Source organism: Peromyscus leucopus, chromosome 5, assembly GCF_004664715.2.
Source record: "Peromyscus leucopus breed LL Stock chromosome 5, UCI_PerLeu_2.1, whole genome shotgun sequence".
Taxonomy (NCBI): Eukaryota; Metazoa; Chordata; class Mammalia; order Rodentia; family Cricetidae; genus Peromyscus; species Peromyscus leucopus.
This window is the reverse complement of record NC_051067.1, coordinates 47,413,921-47,432,369: the sequence shown is the minus strand read 5'-3', so window position 1 is coordinate 47,432,369 and position 18,449 is coordinate 47,413,921. Positions and strand designations below refer to the sequence as shown.

The 18,449-nt window shown below is 39.4% G+C and overlaps 1 pseudogene; it reads left to right on the top strand.

Annotated features, from left to right (window-relative positions):
* Window positions 1–503: 503 nt before the first annotated feature.
* On the top strand, window positions 504–829 carry LOC114685807 (annotated as a pseudogene).
* The last annotated feature ends 17,620 nt before the right edge of the window (window positions 830–18,449 follow it).

Here is an 18,449-nt window from a genome sequence, read left to right as displayed (position 1 = left end):
AGGGAAAACAAACAGGTGGAAGGAGAATTAAGTTCCTAAAAGCTGGGGGGGGATTAAAAATAAAAACTCCGTGTGGCCCAACTATACAGCTCCAGGGCATGCACCCAAAGGACTCCATATCCTACTGCAGAAGTATCTGTACATCCATATTTATTGTTGCTCTACTTATGATGGCAAGGTACCCTACATGCCTGTCAACAGGTGAATAGATAATTCATATATGGTACATTCCATATACACAATGGAATTTTATTCATTTCCAAAGAAAAATAAAAATTTCATGAAGATGGATGGATCTGGAAAGTATATTATATGAGGCAATCTACACACGTGAGCTTCTTCTTGCTCACGTGCAGATTCTAGCTTGTAGAAGTTCTTTACAATATAACGAGTTATTATACATATAATACAATATATATGTAAATGAGGGTAAAGCCTAAAAAACTAGAAAGGAAACCAAGAGAGTGAAAATAGGAAATTAGGCTTCCTGTTGTGGCCACCATCAGAGAGCACCAGCCATGGCCCCGCGCTACCCCATGGCCGTGGGCCTCAACAAGGGCCACAAGGTGACCAAGAACGTCAGCAAGCTGAGACACAGCCCAGGCGCCTCACCAAGCACACCAAGTTCGTGCGGGACATGATCTGGGAGGTGTGCAGCTTCGCGCCCTACTAGCAGCTCGTCATGGAGCTGCTCAAGGTGTCCAAGGACAAGCAAGCGCTCAAGTTCGTCTAGAAGAGGGTGGGCACGCACATCCGCGCCAAGAGGAAGCAGGAGGAGCTGAGCAACGTGCTGACCGCAATGAGGAAGGCCACAGCCAAGAAGGACTGATCCCCCACCCCCAATAAAAGTTGCTACTGCGCAAAAAAAAAGAAAGAAAAGAAAATAGGAAATTAGGAAGGACATACAGTGAGCAAAAGGTCACATGGGACACAGAAGAGGAAAAGAGACTGGGATGGTGGAGACTGCAAGGGGGTAACAAGGATGTGCAGGGTGGGGAATGAGGAGGAAGGAGAATTTATTCAAATGTTGTTTAAAGATGCCATAGTATTTAACCTAGTGTGTTAATTAAATTTTGTTAATTTATATTTATGTGTATTCTGTTGAAAGTTGTCAAGAATACTATAAGGAAAAGTTCTAATATGGTAGGCTGACTTATTTTCTCAATTCTTTACTTCCTGGCTGTAGTTTGTGTGAATCTAATTATATTGCCACACATGGATTTGGCCTGTGACTTACTTTGGTTGGTATGTAACAGATGTCCCAAAAGACTTAAAATGCATTAGGTGGCTGTATTGTCCTATTGCACATGTGCCCATCATTGCCTGTACTTAGTTTACCATTTCTTGCAGAATGAGAAACAGTGGGAACTGTCTTGCACCCACCACTTGGCCTAGTTCGAGGCTAGTCACATCCTGCACAACTCACAGGCCAGCCCTTTTTTGTTACCTAACACTGGCTGTGCAGCAGTTTGCCGAATAGCACCAGTGTGACAATGGCTCATTAATGGAACTAACACTTGAAAAGGACTGGATAAAATTCAAGGTACCTTACAGGACACAAAATTTGACTTTGAATTCAAAGTCAAAACCAAATTCAGGTTGTGGATTTTCTGTCTTTTCAAAAATACTTGTGAATGGCATTTTTCATTTTGATGAGCATTGTATTCATTAGTATTTTATATTTCTGGTTTGGATAATTATCATTGGAGGCAGAAAAGTAAGAGAAAGGCAGACATGAGCAAAGCTTCACCTCGTCCAAGAGGAGGCCTAAGGAAGAAACAGAGGCAGGGAGCAAGGCATTCATTTGTTCTCAGGGCAGAGAGGAGGGATCACACCATGGAGTCATTTCACAGACAGCTTCAAAGCCACTCTGAAAATCCCTCCTAGGGATGCAAAGAAGAAAGTGAAGGCTGCAGAGAAGAGAATATATTACTCAAGATATGCTTCAAATGACTAATCTGTAGTCTTCATTGTTTTCATAGTCACACGTTCAAGAGTCCTCATTGAAGATCCAGGAAAATCATTTTAGTGGAGGAAAATAATAGGGAAAATGAAAATGAGAAAGTAGAGTTCTCTCAGTGAAGTCAACCATGTGTAGCAGGGTGACTATCATACAGTTGTGGACATTCAAGTCTAAAATAAGTATGTGCCTTTGGTAACTTGTGCTGAGAATAGAAAAGGAACTATTTTAGGACCCCAGAGCTGCAGACTTCATTAGTTTTGCAAGTTACTGTCCATTGCACAAACAAGTGTACTAAAAATATAGAGATAATGCTCTTTAAACATGACTGCCTTTTCATCCTTTTTGCAGTCAGGGTTGAACTAATCTGGGACACAAATTTAGCAGGCAGGTTCAATTAGCCTGGAATTCCCTCACTAGCCCGCATCTTTCTGGGCAGCTCATTATGTTCACAAATTTGGCAAATATCATATTCTACACTGGACAGAAAATCCCTGGAGACAGCAGAACACTTTCTACCCTGGGGATTGATCCAGCTCTCTCTCTAGTTTTTCTGATATAAACAAGGAGGTGATGGTGATTTAATCCTCAGCCTCAGGTAGTGAATTCTTCTGACTGGACAGCACAGGTCCCTAGGAAAAAGTGGCCTGCAGCTATCTAAGCCATACTCCTGCTTCCTGGTTCAGAGTCTCTTTCTGTAGAATAGAAGCGGTCAGCTTACATTCTGCACCTGATTCTCTGGTAAGTATCAGCATCAGATGGCCTGGCACCTGCACAAGAAGCTCTGGGTCACATTCACACAGTGCCCTTATGACTATGCCCAGGATAGCAACTTGTGTGTACTTCCTTTCTAGCAACAGAAAAGATGGAGGTAGACCAGCAGATAGTTGGAAAGTTACTGGGTAGTGAGCCTTTCTATTTGTATTGGCTGTCTACCTTTGTTTTATCTTATGGGGGCTCTTTTGTAGCATATCCCATTGTCAGCTGAGCATCACCTAATGGCCATATTCAATTCCAGGCTCTAAAAACCCTCTTGTTTGGAGACAAATCTTTCTCCATGTCTTTAAAAGAATAAACAGAATCAGATTTTTTTTCTCTCTGAGATTTCATCTGAGGTACTGTTATGACTCAAACCCAGGACAAATGGCTATCTGAGGTGCCTATTTAATATATCAAAGTAGACCTGGCCCAGGCTCTCCCAACATCCCTCAGTCCTTACCTGTTACAGGTATGGCTGGCATACCCCATCCAGTACCCTAAACTTCTCCAGCCCAGGGAATTGCCCTTCTTCCATGAGCCCCTTGCTGTATAATCCAACCATTTTGGTTACCCAGCCCTTTCACCTTTTTGGTCTACCCTTTATCCTCCTGGTCTCCTGGTGCTCCCCTCTCCCCTCTCCTCACATAGCCCAGCTCAGGGCCATGTTCACTCTGGACTCTTCCAGATGTCCCTGCCTCTGGCTATGCTCTCCCTTTTATTTACAATAAATCTTCTCCTCCACCACACCCAGGAGCAGTCATGTCCTTCCTTTTTTTTTTTTTTTTAATTTCTTTTTGTCATTCAGGTACTAGTGGAGATTGAACATGGGAAGATTTAGAGAACATGTTTTATAAGCTTAGCTAGTATTAAAGTAAATTCATATTTAAATTTGGAGGTAGATTAGAAATAGTTCCTGAAATCTTAAAGCATTGCAAGCAGAAGTTTCAACCCATGTCATTAAAATTCATATTGTATCTTTGAGTGTATATCATATATAAAATAATAATAATGATAATATAAAACTGAAACCTTGCTAGTCGCGTCTCTGGACCGAGCCTGCTGCAATACGGAAGGTTTGACACTGAAGGAATAGGCTCCAGTGGCAATGTGCTGAGGTTGGAGACCCATTAATAATTCAAGAGCCAGTGCATTAGGAACATTCGAAGCAGCAGCCCTATCAGCTACAATTAAAGAGCTGCACAAGGAGCAGGCTCTCCATAATTCATGGGACCATTCCACTTTCTATTGTGGGAGGATTTTATCAATAGAAATTTGTCCTTGTGAGTAAATTCCTAGGAAGATCAATTACGTATTTAATGTATGGATAGTTTTAATTACTTTGTAAAAGTGTGTAGCTGATACAAAAAACTGATTTTCTCACCTTTTTACAGTGTTGTTTTTACAATAGCACCGGTCTTGTGAAATTTGGCTTGACACAAAGCAAAGTGTTTTAGAGATTTCTTCTTTTAGAGATCTCTAAGTCCAGCCCTTCACCAAATAATCAACAATTTGAACTTCAGTAAAAGGAAAGCAACAATTATTTTTTATTCTTTGTTTTAACTCTATTAACTAAGAAAGAGAGAAATTTCCATATGACACTATGGAAGAAAATAAATGGCTTCACTTACATCAGTTTTCAGTGTGAACAAAAGTTCAAAAAGTTCTTGGGAAGAAGCTGTATACAACTTCCACTGAACCACCTGCTAGGCTAATGAGCTATCAGAACTTATTGTGCAATGTTCAAGATGTTACAGGTCTAGATCCAAGTTATCTTGGGCTATTTTTATGGTCCTCCCCTGTATCTGAGCTTATATCTTTGCAATTAACCTTTAAAAAAAGATTTATTTAGTTTTATTTACTTGTATTTGTGTATGTACACGCGCACGCGCGCGCGCGCGCGCGCGCGCGTGTGTGTGTGTGTGTGTGTGTGTGTGTGTGTGTGTGTGTATGTGTACACAGATGTTCTCAAAGGCCAGAAGAAGGTGTAGGATCCCTTGGAGCTGAATTTATAGGTGCTTGTGAGCCATCTGGCATGGATACTAGGAATCGAACACAGATCATCCTGAAGAACAACATGATCTTAACTACTGAACTATCTCTTCAGCCCAGGAAAATCCTTTTGAATGTATAAACAAACACAAAGCTTCTACAAACCAAAGGGTAATAATACTCTCAATTAGAATCTGAGGCCAAGAGCCAAGATGTCTGCACTTCTACCCAACTACTCAATGTTTCTACTGATGTGTTTTAAAAGTTTTATAGCTTTCTTTTCTATAAAAATGTCATCAAATTGTTACCATGTTGGTACATGTACTTACTTTAGGAGAACCTAAATCTTTGTTCCTCAGCCATCATCACCCATATTTGGCTCCGGAATAAACTATCTCATTCCCTTTGTGGTGAGGGTTATGATTTTGTGTTGACACTAGGTATTTAAAAACATTGAAAGAGATTGTGATTTGGATTTCTTTTTAATAAGTATACTTTAAAGAATTTATTAAAAATACTCAGCAATATTGTGTCCCACTTACTACTAAAAGTTACTGATATATAAGTTTATATATGACAGAATACAGCCCATATCTTGCTTCATCTAGTCAGATAAACAGTTCACAACTAAATAAGACAAAACAAAGGAAAATGGAAAATGGAGAGCAATGAAAACTGTATTTGATCTCTGAGGTTAGAAAAATTAAATATTTGATCTGTATGAAAGACCAATTGTTATATAAAGGGACTAATTCTTCCTCTCAATGTATGAGTAATACTAGGAAAGAGATTCTTAGAGAAAATAACTTGATCTTCAACATATTATATTTGGTAAAATCTAAGTGAGAGGTTGGCCTTTTGTTTTGAAGGGCAGGTTATAGATTTTTAAATTCCACTTTTGGAACAAACATCAAGATAAATAAACATAACATAAAGGCACTGGGAAGTTGAGATTGCTAAGATTCATGTATGCTCAGAACTGAAGCCTAGGCTTGCAGCTGTCAGTGGTGGTTTGGGCCATGGCTTCTCCTTAGGCTACCAGCAACAGTGAGGTGGAAATGGCTCTAGCAGATGATCTGTACACTTACGAAATAACCTCCAAGTAAATGACACCTAGATTCTTTTACCAATGATATTAAAGGAGCCAAGATTCTGGCATTCTGCAAACAGGCAGATGTCAGCATCCAGATAAAAACAGAATATTCCTAGTAAGAGATCTTCAATTGTAAGTACTTAACTAGGTATGTCATACAAGTCCAAAAGACAATTGAAAAACATTAAATGGAGTTCTGGAATGCTCATATAAGGGAATCTGAAAACCAACAACAACAACTGTAACAACAACAAAAAAAAAAACCTGACTCACTCAAATTATGGCCACTCAAATTTGGCTACAGAATAAACTATCTCTTATTCCTTTTGAAGTGAGGCTTCTGTTTTGTTTGGTTTGCTTCAACACTACCCTTACAAAAGGCTGATCATAATTTGGAGATTGGAGTTCTGTTGTATGTTCCAGTCTCCTACATCTATAAAATGGATGAGTCTCTCTAAATAGAATGTGATAGCTCAGCAAGTGTTTCTCAGGTTGGGACTAGATGTGGGAACTGAAAGAAAGAAAAAGTCTAAGAATTGATAAGCAACAAAGTAAACCATAGTCCAGAAGAAAAAAAAAGAAATTTGAAACCAAATGCTAGTAGGAATAAAGAAGTGAGATCAAAGTTGGAAACTGAATTCTAAGTCTGAGTGATGAGAGAATTTGAATGGAGACATCAGCAGAGGACCCTTAGTGGTTTCCTAGAACATTGCTGCATTGGAAGCTCATTTTTCCGTAAAATATATAACGCATGGTTGCATGTTTCTGTTTTGAAGAACTAGATGCAGAAAGGATAATTTCTAACAAACAGAACCCTATGACATCCCTTTAAGCCTTTCTGGAATTTGCTCTAAGCCTCATCTAAGCAATCAAGTTTGAGATAAGAGATAGAGAATGGAAACTCAAGATTTTACCTTGTTCTCCTTCCTCCTCCAAGACTTAGCACTGATTGTGGTCCTGATAGACAGTTGTCCTGTGCATTACATACAGAAGCCAAACCTGATGAAGATGCAGAGAGTGGTTGGACAAGGGGTAGATTCCTGTGAAGAGGAGCACATGTAGACTTTACTGTTTGCATTACCTTAAATAGCATTAAATACTAATCTTCTAAGTTTCCAGAAGGAAACACAATTTTCCACCTTCTGCTTTGTGGTTCTTTAATATTCATGTAGACACTGGTGCTCTAATTGTCTTCAACCTATACACATGTACCATCAAAAATGGATACATTGAACTTCTAGACCATGCAATAATGAACATCAAAACAATGGACTGAATCAGATGAAAATCTGGGGCTGCTGGTAGACTTTGACTCTCTCATATTCTACATTCCATTAAAAGCAAAAATCAAATCCTTCATTTTCTTCCTCCTCTTCACCTTTCTTGTTCTTTCTCTACCTTGAATTCCTCTTCCTCTTCCTTCTGCTGTTGCCCTTTCTTTTGATTTCTTCTTTAGACCTCAGGCATAATTAAGCAAATGAATCATTTTTGTATTTTATAACACATTATTATCGGTAGTTCATATAAGTCCCCACCTTTGATTCAGTTCTTTGTTTTCATTCCGCTCACCTTACAGCTATACTATATTTACCTCCACATATATACCGAGTTTGCTTTCTGTTATAGCTATGCTCTTATTTGTCTCCACATATATAACCTAACTAGCCTTCTGTTGCTGTGATAAAACACCATGTCCAAAAGCAACTTGAGGAGGAAAGAGCTTCTGGCTTACATGGTCTGATCACAATCTGTCATTGAGGGAAGCCAAGGCTGGAACTCAAGCAGAACTGGAGGCAGGAACTGAAGCAGAGACCATGGAGGAGGAATGCCCCTTACTGGCTTGCTTCCATGGCTTGCTCCGATTGTTTTTTTCATATAACCCAAGACCACCTGTCCAGTAGTGACTTCACCCACAAGATGAATGGGCTCTCTCACATCAATCATTAATCAAGAAAACACCTCACAGACTTGACTACAAGCCAGCCTGATGGCATTTTCTCAGTTGAGGTTCCCTATTTCCTGATGACTCCAGCTTGTGTCAACTTGTTTAAAAACTAACTAGAAACACACACACACACACACACACACACACACATACATACACACACACCTCTGTGTCTATAAAATACTATGTATTGTTCCTTTCTTTTCATTTTCTGGTAATCCTACTTTAAATAAAACCTACTATCAGGTTATTAGAAAAGTCTACTTACCAGTCTCCTTCATAACAACCTAAACTTCTGAACTTATGTCCATGCTTCCAATACTGGGAATGTGATTATAATTGTCCGGGGTCTTTCCTTTGGTCTTGTAAAACATAGTCGTTGGTCTTGTAAAGCATAGTTCAGATTATTTCACACAAGATGAAATGGTCAAACATCCTGCCCTTTGTATGCTCCCCAGTGGTGTCTTTCCATAGCTTTATTTAATGCCTTCATCTGTCTCTCCTAGAATAGCTATTTCACATATTCCTACCTTGAGGTCTGCCTAATAACACTTGTAATTGTTTCCAGTTCCAGTGAAAGTGCCTCCCAGAAGGTTTCCTTGTTGCCTATCATATGGAACTATCTATACTAGTTTTTCTTGCCATGGTCTGTCCTTATTTCTAAATGCAGAACTTTAGTGTGGTTTTGTTTTGTTTTGTCTTGCATTTGTTATTTACAGGTCTCAGTCATTTGGAGGTAGAGGCCATAGCTAACAATCCATTTTCTAATGCTATTCACAAGGTGATTAGCAGATGTAAAGTCTTCTTTAGATCTTTGTTAATGGAATAATAAAGTTACAACTAGGCAAAATCATTGTGCTGGTATTTATGACTGGCTTTTATTAGGACATAGGAACAATGTGTGAAGATGGCTTGGGTTAGGGGTATCAGCCTTACTTAAAGCAGTATTCCAATTATGGGATTCTGGTACTTACTTTAGTCAAAAATTTCAAGAGAATCTTTTAAGATATGGAAATTGTGTTAGTTTTCCATAGCCAAAATACCTGAGAGAATAATAAGTGAAAGCTAGAAATAATTTAGCTCACTTCCAGAAATTTCTGTCCATAGTCCTTGGCCCTCTTGATTCTGGGTCCATGGTAAAACAGAACATTGTGTCATTGAAAGCACATAGTGAATAGGAGACTGAGAGCAAATAAGAGGCCCAGGCACATCCCATGAATCCCAGTTTATTTGGCCAGACCTTACTTCCCAAAGTTTTCACAATTCCCCCAAATAATGACACCATCCAGGGAGCAAGACACTTCATATTCAATTATAAGAAACAAAACAAACTCAACTCCTGCTCTAGTTTCTCTGGGCTTCTGTCTCTTGACTCTTTGTACAAACATTGTGAAATTGTCTTTATGGCTCTTCTCAGCGGCGTCTCCTTTATTGTCTCTTTGTGCTGTGAAGTTCAACCCATATCTCTCATCCTGCTGCTTCAAGGCTCCCTTGCATGCCGACCTCTTCAAAGAAGATCCTTGCACACCTCAAATATCTCCTTTAAAGCTCCATTTGAGCCAGGCATAGTGGCACACACCTTTAATCCCAGTACTCAGAAGGCAGAGGCAGGCAGATCTCTGTAAGTTTCAGGCCAGCTTAGTCTACATACCAAGTTCCCAGTCACCCAAGGCTTCATAACTAGACCTTGTCTCAAAATAAAATAAATTTTCATTTTAAGACCAGGTGTAGTTGTATACACCTTCAATCACAATACTATGTAGGCAAAGGAAGGGGCATCTCTGTGAATGTCAGGTCATCAATGGTTCCAGGCCAGCCAAACTGCACAGTGAGGCCTGTTTAAAAAAAAAAAACAACTCCATTTTAATGTCCTTTCATGTAACAAAGAGTAGTTTACCTTAGGATTTATTAGTGTGAGCTCATTTTACTAGATCTTCAGGGAACAGCCTATATATTATTTATTTGGAGGTTTTTTTTCTTCTTGTATTTCAGTGAAGGTGAGAGGGAGATAAGACAATTGGTGTCTGTCTATAATAGATGGCAATGCCCCTAGTAGATACCATAGGCTAAAAAATAAAAAGCCTCATGCCCGAAATGGGCTCTCTTTTTTGAAGTTGTTGACCAGTGAAGTTCCATAGGTCTCCAAACACTGCAGGCTGTTGAGAATGCTTTTGGTTACCTTCCAGAACTTGACAGTAAGACCTTATTTCTGAAGACACCACATACTTGAGTCTTTGACTAAGACTATGTCAATGGTTTTAAAAGCAAAAGAAAGAAAGAGGACACAAAGTTAAGTGAGTGGAGAAGGGGTTGGTGGATCTGGGAAGAGATGGTGTGGGGGTTAAGTAAGATCAAAACTCATTGCATTAAATTGTCACAGAATTAATACAACTACTTTTTATAAAAGAAATAAAATTTGTATTTCCACCAAGCATCAGTTACATAGCAGGCACTGATTGAAGTACAATTAATTGTAAGTGTGCCTCCATTTGTTAGTTAAGAAGTTTATGAGTTTGCTGTGCTCACTTAACTAATAAGTGAAAAGTCAGGGTGTGGATTCAGACTGTCCCGTCTACTGCTATGGAGCTGCTCTATCAAAACCTTTTTTTTTTTTTTTTTTTTAAGCTGAGGATCGAACCCAGGGCCTTGTGCTTGCTAGGTAAGCGCTCTACCACCCAGTTTGTTTGCTGCTTCTTAAACAGAAGGGAGACACCTGAGTCCCAGCTGATGCCTAACACTTTGAAGCCGTTGTCCAGTTTGTCTCTTTTCCAGACTCTGCCTTTTTCTTTGGCTTGTTTTTGGATTTTGGTTCAATCTTTTGCTCTTAAATGTAGCCTTTGCTTAGGGAAGCAGGGAAAATTTTGCTATTGATATTATTCTTTATTGAAAGGTCTGGAGAGATGTTGTGACGGAGATTTGTTTAAGCTAGTTTTGTAGAGCATTTTCTGACTTCAAAAACACTTGGACTTTATTATAAAGGGAGATGAAAGATGATTTATGCTATTTATTTCCTTTGATTTTTAATTATAGACAAAAATGAGTATATGAGATATACTTTAGTGGTCTCTAGGATAATGATTTCATAGAACATGCCCTATAATTGTTTGTGTCATAGCAATAAAAAAGGAAAAAAATAGACAAAGTATCTATAATATCTTCCCTTTTAGCATCAAACCTCAGGAGGCACAGCTTAGCAAGAAATCTCTTAACTGAAGACTAATCTCCTCCCACACTGGTGAAAAATTCGTATTCCTCCATCAAAACTACAAAGGCAAAGGAACTAGAAATACTAATTGTTTCCTCTAAGAGGCTGCAGTAACCTTCAGACTGTTGTGTAATGATCACAGGGCCTATGAAAACATGAGAACTTTTTAGAGCCTTTTGAAAAGACCCTATTATACAGGGGTCAGAATGGACTTGCTGTGAGACTGTTTTCTAGAAATGTCAGAAGTTATACCATGAAGTCTTACCAATGTGGATACCTAAACATGAGCTAAACAACAATAAGACTAATGGACATGTTACATGTTAATGTGGACAGGGAAAAGATCAGGAGGCTTCAATACTATACAAAGAACTATAGACAACTACAGAAAGCTGAGAGAAGAAGAAATACTCTTCTCCAAGGAAGAGCACACTTATGCAATACTAAATTATCAGTCCTGTAATAATATAATACATACATATAAGTAACATTATACAGACCGAGCAGGTTACATTTATGTATTTAGGAATACACAGACACACACACACACACAGAGCCACACACACACATATAAACTACTGAAGGCAAAAAAGGACATGAATTTTAAAGAGAGCTGGGAGGGTACATGAGAGTGTTTGGAAGGAGGAAATGATGTAATTTTATTATAATCTCAAAAAATAAAATTATTTTTAAAAACCTACTATAAAAAATCTCCCTCATGACTTGTCCTAGGTTTCCCTACAATTATCTGACTCTATATTCCATCTTCCTTTACAGCTCCTAAGACATATAAAAACTGCCCTGAGGTTTTTGAATGATAGAACTTAAAATGAAAAGTCTATGGCAGAGAGATTTATTTTTGATGCTGTTGTGTATGTATTTACTCTGGACTGGAATGCTCTCTCCTGGATGGAAATGAGAGATGCTTGTAACTCAAGAAGCCAGGGAAACCTAAGAAACTCAGAAAGCTTGGGAAACATAGACTCTGCTCAGAGAGTTATAATGTCACAACGTGTTATCTAAGATTATAAGCAGTAAACAATTTCGGGGGGAAAGAAGATTCTTGGGTGGAGGTGCTGTTGAAGGTAGGCAGGGAGCTTCACCAACGCAGCTTTGATGAGCAATTTTTGCTGAATGGGATTTCCCATGATGGAGGGGCCTTTAAGTCATCCGTGTGTCTACCTGTAATCTCACTGGTTCACCAAGCTGGACTTGGACAGAATCATTTCTTTGGTCTGTTATCCCTGCCAAATCTGGGATGAAAATACTTTAGTTCATATTTTCCAGGAGTAGTAAGACAATAAATGCTTTCTTCAGTCTTCTTCCCCTTCCTCCAGGGAGAAGATAAAGGCAATGCATTTATCTGTAAGCTTTGCTGACAGATTCTATGTAGAGGAAGAGAGGTAAGAGGCAAAGGTCCTTCTAAGAAAGGTGGATACAGAGCTGGTTAAAATGAGACAGTATGCAAAAACCTGTGACTTACATAAATTCAGCCATGCTAGTTCTCCTTCCTGTCAGCTTCCATCAGAAAAACAGCTCCTTCATATGCCCCATTCTGCTAGTCTCTGTGCTGACCTGTGAATTCAGACCCATAATCCCCTGTTTCTTTGTGAAAATACCTCTTAATTGGTGTAGTATAATATACATTATAAATTATTCATAACTTAAGGTTTTAAAATAATAAATATGCATTACCTCATTTTATTGGTATGTCAAGATCCTGGGAGCATTTACCTGTGAGGCTGTAGTTTACAAGCTCTTGACAAGCATCAGTTGAGATGGTAGGCAAGTGTGTGAAGACTTGGTTGGGACTGTCTGAACTACATCCAGGAAGGTTCACTCACACTCCTGTTGGCAAGGGTTGTATGAGAGACATTTCCTGGGAAGAAGTGATGCACGTGTCTACTCACTGAAGAAAGGGAGCCCATGGCCGACTAAAGCAATGATTACACCAAATCCAACTTGGTCGAGCAATAAGCTTTTATTAGGGTTACTCACAGGGTTATGGATGAGGGGTGATTACAGGAGAAAGGATAACTCAAAGGAGCAGCACTTGCATCACAAAAAAATCCCACCCCATACAAGTGATGACTGCAGAAAGCTGCAGCCCTAGAGCTCTCTGCACAGCTTGTGTCGCTCAACATGTCAGAGAAGTCTCTCCTCTCTGTCACTGCTGACGAGGCTCCGTCCCACCCCACCCCACTCCAAAGAAGTTGTTTATTTCTTCTATAAACCTGGGAAGGGGACTTGGGAATTCTTCCAAGTTTCTGATTCCCAGATACATGTCCTTAGTTTACCTCTTAAGTCTCAGAAGCCTCCTCTCCCTCATGGAGAGAATGATTCAGTTCAGAGGAAACTGCGCTACAAGAGCCCAAGAAGTCAGTTCCTCCCCACCTTTCCCTAGGTGTCCTTGAGCCCCCTCACGGGATGATACCCAGCTCTCTCCAGAATGAACGAACTGTTTGGGAGAATGAGCAAAAAGCCATAGTGCATCATGTGAGGAAACAGTCAGAAAACACCTTCCTTGTGAGGAGAAAGCCACAGTGCATCATGGGATTGATCTTATGGGCATTTGCTGTTACATTTGTCACATTCTACCTGCTAGAAGTAAATTTCTAAGTCTCATTCACCCTGAACTGAAGCAGGATGTGCTGGCATGTGTCTGTAATCCAATTCCTTGAGAGGTTAAGACAGGACTATTATCGAACTTGGGGAGTACAACCTGTGCCAGCCACCTGTCCTCAATCAACCAAGCAATTGAAAACCAAGTAGATTGAAAGAGCTTATTGAGAAAAACAATTTACTTCCCCCATTCTGCCCTAATGGAAATCCTGTCCTCCTCCCTTCCCTACTCTGGGTTACAAAAACCCTGCTCAAACCCCGCACCGCAGGCTCTCCAGCAGCCCTGGCCACAGTGCCACCAGGTCTTGAGATGCCGCTCTGGTTATCAAACTTGGGGATCACAACTTGTGCCAAATGAAATAAAAACAAACAAACAACAAAAACAACTGAATCAATAAATAAAGCCATTGTTCTTTGCTGGCATCATTAGCAGGTCTCCAATTTATACCTGGGATAAAACTTGATGTTTTGCAATCAGTTGTTCATATTTCCTGCCCTTCTTGCTTTCTGGCTCAGCATCAGATATGGCAGGACTATTTGAAGAGGTCATAGGACATAGCTCCCTGTCTTTCTAAAAGCCGTTGCTGAATTTATTATGATCCTGTGAAAGACTTGGTCTTATGAACAAGCCCTGAGGGAAATGTAGCTGGTGAAAAGCTATGGGGTTTGTGGGCCTTCTAAACATCAGAGAGAGCTGGAGGGGAAATGTTTCACATTAAAGCAAATAATTTATTTCTAATTCCTAAAATAACACATTTCAAAAATGAGAACATGTTAGTCATTTCAAAAGTCTTCTTATAGTAGCATTTCTCAATTCTCTCTATAAGTTGTTATAGCTATTAAAAATTCAGCAAAGACAATGCTGTTTTGACCCACTTCTTTTTCTCTTAGAACTGAAAATAACTACATTTTCTGTTTGTTTGTTTTCATGCTTGTTGGGTCATGCAACTCAGTCTAGACAGTAGAATACAGGTAGAAGTGACTACCTCCCAGGCCCCCAGCATTCTCTGTTCTCCTCCAAAGTTGCTCTCCGTGCTCTCTCTTCCTTCTGGAAATAAATACACTGGTATCTGTGAACACATGACCGAAGGATACAGACACCCTGAAAATTCATTCTGGTTGACCAAAACCAGTGGATTGTCATGTGTGTGAAAATAAACCCTTGCAATTTGCCTTAAGTATTTTTGTAGATGTAATTCAGTGACTAGAATTGATTTTTTTCAATCAATATAGGCCATTACCAAGAGGATTTTTTTGGCTTAGCAAAGAAAATAGTAACTGTTTCTTGTCTCTGTGACCAAAATGCCTGACACAAACAGCTTTAAAGCAGGAAGAGTTTATTTTAACAGGAGGTCTCAATCCTCAGTCACTTAGCCCGGACATAGCATCAGAGTGCAGGAGTGTGCTATAAGAAAGCATTTCACTTCATGGTCAACTAGAAAGCAGGCAAAAGAAAGTGGAACTCAGCTGCCTTTCTCCTCTACCCTTGTAATCTACAGCTGCCTTTCTCCTCCAACCTTGTAGTCTGAGTCCCCTGCCATGGATAGTGTTTTCTGTATTCAAGGTGGGTCGTCTACAGTCTGTTAACTCTCTCTAGAAAGACCCAGACAGACACACTTGTGGGAATGCCAATCAATCTAAGTTATTTTAAATCAGTCAGGTTCACAGTGATGAAATCCATTATGTTTTATGTAGTTTTGATGGGTTTTAAGAAAAAAAGGACAGGAAGTTGTATGGTTGGGAAGGATGGTTGTATCTGATAAGAGTTGGGAGAGGAGGTGAATATGACCAAATTGCATTATATCAAATCCAAAGAACGAATAAAGGAGAATGCTTAACCACCCCAAATACTGTTTAAAAGAAAATATATATTGGGATAATTCAACTTGAAAATATTAAGTATCTGTGGTCTATGCTTGTAATTACTTTGGGAGAATTAAATCGACCCTAAAATTTTCTACTTTGGTCCCCTTCAACTCTCAGTTAACTTTTATCACAGTTCTGTAAATAACTTTTTTCTTGCATGTGTTTCTCATCATTTTTCTCATTAAATATAATTCATTTTCTTTCATACCACTCATTACAGTTTCTGACAATGGATATTTTTATGTGTGAATTTTTAGTTTTATGCTAGGCAACAGCATCTGTGAGAATGTCCCTGCATTAATCATAGAACATGACTCATAATGGGAAGTAACAGTTTTATAAAAGTTTGCAAATAAATAAAGAAGTGGATGAATGAATGTATTCCTGTTTTTGTGGCTAACATTACAGATTAATTGATGATTAATAGTAATGCTTAAAGGGGCATGGTAAAAATGTGACATGATTTTTTTTTTAATAAAAGAGAAGCCAGTCTGAAACAGCTTCCAGCGAGTAAAAATGGGAAAACACGACAATATAAAAAAATTTCAAACTACCAAATAAATATCTAAGAATCTACTCGGATATAAAAATGTTCTAATAGACAAATAAATGAGGATGCAAGGCAAATATCACATCAAATAATTCCAAATGCCTTAAGTAGATGCTTACCTAACCCTCAAGGATGTGGAACCTAATACCTTCCCTTGGGTTAAGCATTGCTCAGGACTTTTTTCAGTATAGAGAATGTAAGTAAGAGTTCAGGCTCTACCAACTGAGCAAGCTGTGTGGTCATGAGAATGTCAGTAAGAAAACAAGTTTACTGTGAATAAGCCTGGCAAAACTGCTTCAGTGAGGTGGCAGGGTAAGGCAGCAGAAAACTCATTTACCATACACATCCTTGACATGAAAAGTCCCAAAGCTCATGGCTCCAATCAGACTGTGAGAAAAATGTTACACAGACCCAGACTGAGGAGCATCAGAAATAATGAGAGTCTGGGAAACTGCCATAACCAAAAGGAGTCTTTATTAGGTTTCCCCAGAAAATGTGTGTGTGTGTGTGTGTGTGTGTGTGTGTGTGTGTGTGTGTGTATGTGTGCATTTATGTGTATGTGTGGGTGATGGGTGATATTGCACTGTATGCTGTGAATGTGTTGCTCTGATTGGTTGATAAATAAAATGTTGATTGTCCAGTAGTCAGGCAGAAAGTATAGGTGGGATAAGCAGACAAGGAGAAATCTGGGAAGAGGAAGGCTGAGTGAGGACAGCCAGTCTGCTATCCAGGGAGCAACATATAATGGCACACAGGTAAAGCCACAGAACATGTGGCGACATAGATTAACAGAAATGGGCTGAGTTTAAGTGCAAGAGCTAATCAGTAGTAAGCCTGAGCTAATGGCCAAACAGTTATAAATAATATTAAGCCTCTGTGTGATTATTTTATAACCAGGACCCGGGACTGCAGGGCCCAAGCAGGAACAGAGAAACTTCTAGCTACATATGGGTACATGTGCATATTTGTATATGCATGTGTATATGAGTATATGTGTGAGTGTGTGCATGTGTTTGCATGTGTATGAATGTATATATGTGTGTATATATGTATATGCATGAGTATTTGTGTGTGCATTATGTCTGTATGTGTGTGTTTCTGTGTATGTATGTGCATGCATTTGCATGAATGTATGTACACTAGTGTGTGCATGTATGTGTGCAAGTTTATGTGTAAATATCTTTTTGTATGTATGTGTACAAGTTTGTGTAAATGTCTCTGTGTATATATGCGTGTTTGTATGTATGTGTTTTTGTATATTTATGTATGAACACATGTGTTTGTGTATGAATGTGTGTATGAATATATGTGTGTATATATATGACTGCTGTTGGGGTTTTCTGGCCCTTTTGGGGGGCCCTCCACCTAGCTCCCAAATAAGTCACACATGGAGGCTTATTCTTAATTATGAATGCCCAGCCTTAGCTTGGCTTAGTTTCTAGCCAGCTCTACCTCTGGGCTTTTCCCTGTGGTGGTATTGTGTTCCCCAAAATATTGTGTACCTTAATAAACTTATCTGGGGTCAGAGAACAGAAAAGCCACTAGTTAGGCAGTGATAGCACACGCCTTTAATCCTAGCATTCCAGAGGCAGAAATCCATCTGGGATCTCCGAGTTCAAGGCCACATTGGAAACAGCCAGGCAGGGTGACTCACTCCTTTAATCCCAGGAAGCAAGCCTTTAATCCTAGGGAGTGATGGTAGAAAGCAGAAAGGTATATAAAGTGTGAGGACCAGAAACTAGAAGCATTTGGCTGGTTAAGCATGTGGCTGGTTAAGCATTCAGCTGGTTAAGCTTTCAGACTTTGAAGCAGCACAGTTCAGCTGGAATTCATTCTGGATGAGGACTCAGAGGCTTCCAGTCTGAGGAAACAGGACCAGCTGAGGAACTGGTGAGGTGAGATAGCTGTGGCTTGTTCTGTCTCTCTGATCTACCAGCATTGACCCCAATAACTGGCCTCGGGTTTGATTTTATTAATAAGAACTTTTAAGATTCCTTCTACACTTCCCGTTCTCTTACTTCTGTAAATCTTACTCTCACTCAGTGGCTTGCTGTGTAGCTGTGTGGCTGGCCCATGATGTCCTCCTTCTCTGGCTACTTCTTTCTTTTTCTTCCCAGATTTCTTCTTCTATATATTCTTTCTGCCTGCCAGCCCCGCCTATCCTTTCTCCTGCCTTGCTATTGGCTGTTCATCTTTTTATTAGACCATCAGGTGTTTTAGACAGGCACAGTAATACAGTTTCACAGAGTTAAACAAATGCAACATAAACAAAAGTAACATACCTTCAAATAATATTCAACTACATATGAACATGTGTGTGCGTGTGTGTGTGTGTGTGTGTGTGTGTGTGTGTGTGTGTGTGTGTGTGTGTGTGCATGTGGTGTTGGGGATCAAACCCAGGGCTTCATATATGCTGACCAAGTATTCTATCAGTTGAACTACTTCCCTACCCAAAAGGTT